Here is a 4,366-nt window from a genome sequence, read left to right as displayed (position 1 = left end):
GACAGCCCGCTTGGAACCCTCCGGGCGCGCAAGGGCAAGGGCAAGGGCAATCTGGCGCAGGCCCCCATTCCAGCAGACGCGACTCCTTGTGTCTCAAGTGGGCCCTCCAGGGACCCGCAAGGAGGCGGGAGGGCACGGTCCCATCCCCAGCCCAGCTGCGCCCTCCGCCCTGCGCCCCTGGCCCTGCGCCCCAGCCCTGCGCCCGCCGCCCAGCTTTGTGACGCGAGACCGCGGTTCCCCGGCAACTGCTGAACGCGGGCGCCGGGCAGCCAGGGAGGCGGACTCGGGCGGGGCCCCCGGCCGGGTGGGACCGACATGGCCTGGGCGGAGAAGCTGGACGCGGGCGGCCTGGCGGATGAGGAGGAGATCACCGCCGCCAGGCTGCGGGGCAACCCCGGGCCGCCGCCCATCTCCGCGCAGTCCGCCTTCAGCTACGTCCCGCAGCGGCGCCTGGACCCCAAGGAGCGCAGCTACTTCTCCCGCCAGGCCCGGGTGAGGCAGGAGGGGCGGCACCTCGCGGCAAGGGTGAGGCGGTGCTGGGGGCAGGGTTCCCCTGCCAGGGAGGGGCTGGGGCAGGGCTGTGCCACCCGGAGCGGGGACTGGACACCCAGCGGCACCGCGTGGAAGGGATCTGGGGGCCAAGCAAGGGCGTGGGGGCGGGACCCGGGCAGGGTGGGGGATGCTTCTGTGGGGGTGGGAGCAGGACATCATAGATGGAAAGGGCTACCTGGAAGGTCAAGTGGGGGGCGGGCAAGGAGGGAGTCCTCACCAGGGAGGAAGACTCCATGGGGCGCCTGGGAGTGGTGGGGGCAGGGGCTGTTCAGCAGGGTCGGTGAGATGGGCGCCTGGTCCCAAAAGAGCAGAGCTTTTAGTACTGGGAGACACAGTGGCACCCCTCCCCCGGGCTGGAGGGGCCTTGCAGCAATCCGGGGGTGCGCGGACAGTCTAGAAAGGGAGCCCCGAGGCTATCCAGTGTGCAGGATGCGGCCCTCTGAGCAGTATGTGCGGTGGTTCCCGAGGCCGTGAATAAGCAACCAGGCTGATGGACGGTCCTGGGCCACTGGAACCCTCGGGCTGCCTTCCCACCGACAAGGAGAACCAGGAATAGGTCTGCACCGTCTGGCCCCTCTGGGAAGGTGTGCGTGGTGGGAAGACCTCGGGGGTCTAAGCAGCCGAAGCCCCCAAGAGAGGGCGGAAGAAAGGAAGAGAAGGGTGTTCAGAATTGTCCAGGTCACCCATTCCTTTCTTTTCAACATTGTTTCTGTCCGTCCCCAGGGTGTTCCTCAGGGCATCTGATTAGATAAAAGCCTTGATTGGGGACCCTCAGCCTTGCAGACAGCTGGGCACCTGGGCTATCCCTCAGGACTCCTGGAGGGATGGGACTGCCAGAAGAGGGACACCTCACTTTTCTCAGGCTGCTGTCACAAGTGCCATGAACTGGGTGGCTAGAAACACCAGAAACGGCTCTCTCAGCCCGGCAGGCTTAAGCCGCAAGTGCGTGGGCCGTGCTGTTGTGTCAGTCCTGGCCGCTGGGGCGCCTGTCCCTTGGCCAGCAAGCCTTCGGTTTTCAGTGCCTCCTCAGTCACCCTATGGCCTGCTCTGTCTCTTTTCCCATGGTGCTCCCGCCCCCCACTTTTGTCTGTGTCCACCCCCCCTCTAAAGACACCAGCCATCCTGGACTAAGGGTCCACCCACTGCAGTCAGCCTCATTCAATTTAAATGATTCTGCTTGCAATAACGCTTTTGCAAAAAGTTCGTGTTCCCAGGTACCCAGGATTAGGACTTCAAGGTATCTTTTTGGGGTACACAGCTCAACCCATAACGTGGAACACAGATTCCATTGGAAAGGAAGTTAATGGTGTATAAAATAATCCCACAAAATGCATTCTTCCTCTTCTCCTGGCTACCCACAATCAGTGGTGCCCAGGTGAGTCCCCAGTTCAGGTCAACTCTCTCTCGAGTACTGATGGGAGGCCCCTTGAGTCTCATGAGCTTCACTTCACACACAGAAGCGTAGTTTCCAGTTGAAACAACCATGGCCCTCAGCCTGCCCCCCGGGATGTCTCTTGAATCTGAGGTACCCCTCTGCCTGGCTTCTAGCGTGTGGAAGAACTGGATGGAGGAAGGTGACTTCTGGGGCCGTCTGACAAGGTACCTGTCTCTACTGGCCATTAAAACAGGAGGGGGGTGGAACGGAAGGGTTCCTGACCTTCTGTAAACACACACCTCATCTGTTTTCTTCCTGTGAGCAATAGCTTTTGAACAACTGTAAATAGTTTCACTACTAATTGGGGTTTACATTTTGAGTCTACGGTGCCTATGATACTGCCAGTGAGTTGATGGCCATCATGAGATAATAGTCAAAAAGCCAAGACTCTTGGTGTATGAAGTTGTTCAAATCTTCTTTATCTAGAGAATATAAAATTCATCTGGATTTTCAGAATAACAAAGACAGTTCACACTACACCGTTTTGTTTGTACCTTTGAGGAGTCCCTTTCCATAAGGTGGACTGTAGACTGCTCCTCGATGGGGTGTCACTGATGGAAGGTACCGCTGAGGACTGCACAGTGGGGCTTGTGGATTCTGAAGCTTAAATGTGGTAGAAATGCAGAGCAGAGCCCCTGCCCCCTGCGGGCCAGGCCCAAGAGGGAGAAGGGCAGAGTGAGCCTGAAGACTCAGTGTCTCCTTCCAGAATTTGGCAGTCTGATAAATGGCCCCGCCTTCCAGGGCTAACTGAACAAGGGCCAGAGAGGGGCCCCGAGGTAAGAAGTGACCAGGGCTCTATCTCTTGGTGGGACATCAGGAATGAGCCATAAGCACACTTTTCTATATGACAGGGTTGGCAAACTAAGGCCTGCAGGCCAAATCTGGCCGCCTGCCTGTTTTGATAAAGTTTTATTAGAACACACCCACACCCATTCATTTCTCTAACATTCCTGTGCAGGATGTTGGGGTTGAGTGATAACGACAGAGCCCACAGGGCCAGAAGAGTTCCCCCCTGGCCCTCCAGAAAGAAAGTCGCTGACTGCTGCTTGAATGCCTTATTGCCTCCTGGAAAATGGGAAATGTCTTTATTTATTTATTTTTTTTGTCTTTATTTTTTTTGTCTTTATTTTTTTAATATTACATTCAAAAAATATGAGGTCCCCATATACCCCCTATTCCCCTCACCCCTCTCCTCCCCCCATAGCAACAATCTCCTCCATCATCATGAGACATTCATTGCATTTGGTGAATACATCTCTGAGCACCGCTGCACCTCATGGTCAATGATCCCCATTATAGCCCACACTCTCCCACAGTCCACCCAGTGGGCCATGGGAGGACATACAATGTCTGGTAACTGTCTTTAGAACGCATGCATTCAAATGGGATTTTATGTGTTTAAAGCATTTCAGGGCAGTTTTGGTTAGCTGAGGTTACAGGCAAATTCAAGTCCTGGGGCTTTGTGCATGCCAAAAGGAAATTATGCAACTGAAATAAATATTAATTAAAATCTAAAGAAAAGAGCCTTAAAAGCAATAAGAACAGCAAAAGGCATTTCAAAGTCTATTTGAACCAATGTTCACACCATGGTATTGGGATTATGGGCACTGGTATCTGATCAGCTCCAGGGCTCCAGGAGCAATTTCTCTGACCTTGGGATCATTGGTCATAAAGAGGGTGAATTCTGTACTACAGCTGATCAAACTCTGTACTAAAGCTGATCAAATTCTTCCTAAATCAATTTCCTTGGAGCACAGTTAACAGTAGTCAGTGTGTTGGTTGGCAGCCCCGGCAGAGGAGTCCTTGGTGGAAGTATCAGCTCTGTGGTGACTAGCTGTGGAGCCATCACAAGTCACAGCCTCTCTGTCTCACTTTGCCATTCTAACACAGATCAAACAGAACTGACCTCATGGACCACTTAAGAGAATGAATGTGCTTAGTGTGCATACAGTGGCTCACAGTAAGCCCTGGGTCGGTGGAGCTCTAATTACTGGTTTGTTTTTATTTTTTTATTTTTTAATTATCTTTTTTCAAAGTTAATAGATCACACAAAATGTTACATTAGAAAACATAAGAGGTTCCCATATACCCCACTCCCCACTCCCACCCCTATCAATTTTTAGTTGTATTTTTTGAAGATACATAGATCACAAAAAATGTTACATTCAAAAAATATAAGAGGTTCCCATATACCCCCAACCGCCTCACTCCACTCCTCCCACATCCACAACCTCTTTCATTAGTGTGGCACATTCATTGTATTTGGTGAATACATTTTGGAGCACTGCTGCACCCCATAGACTAATTGTCTTTGGCTAGTGATGGTCAGTGCCCTTTTGCTAAGGACTGGGTCCACAGGGCCAAGCCTTTCCTTCCTGA

General features: G+C 53.2%; 1 long non-coding RNA gene across 1 annotated transcript; it reads left to right on the top strand.

The window, feature by feature from the left end:
* The first annotated feature begins 1,945 nt into the window (after positions 1-1,945).
* LOC131275222 (uncharacterized) lies at positions 1,946-3,083 on the top strand. Its single transcript, XR_009182631.2, has 2 exons — positions 1,946-2,151; positions 2,946-3,083. It is a non-coding gene; the product is annotated as an uncharacterized lncRNA (long non-coding RNA).
* The last annotated feature ends 1,283 nt before the right edge of the window (positions 3,084-4,366 follow it).

This window comes from Dasypus novemcinctus, chromosome 22 (assembly GCF_030445035.2).
Source record: "Dasypus novemcinctus isolate mDasNov1 chromosome 22, mDasNov1.1.hap2, whole genome shotgun sequence".
Taxonomy (NCBI): Eukaryota; Metazoa; Chordata; class Mammalia; order Cingulata; family Dasypodidae; genus Dasypus; species Dasypus novemcinctus.
This window is presented reverse-complemented; position numbering and strand designations above follow the sequence as displayed.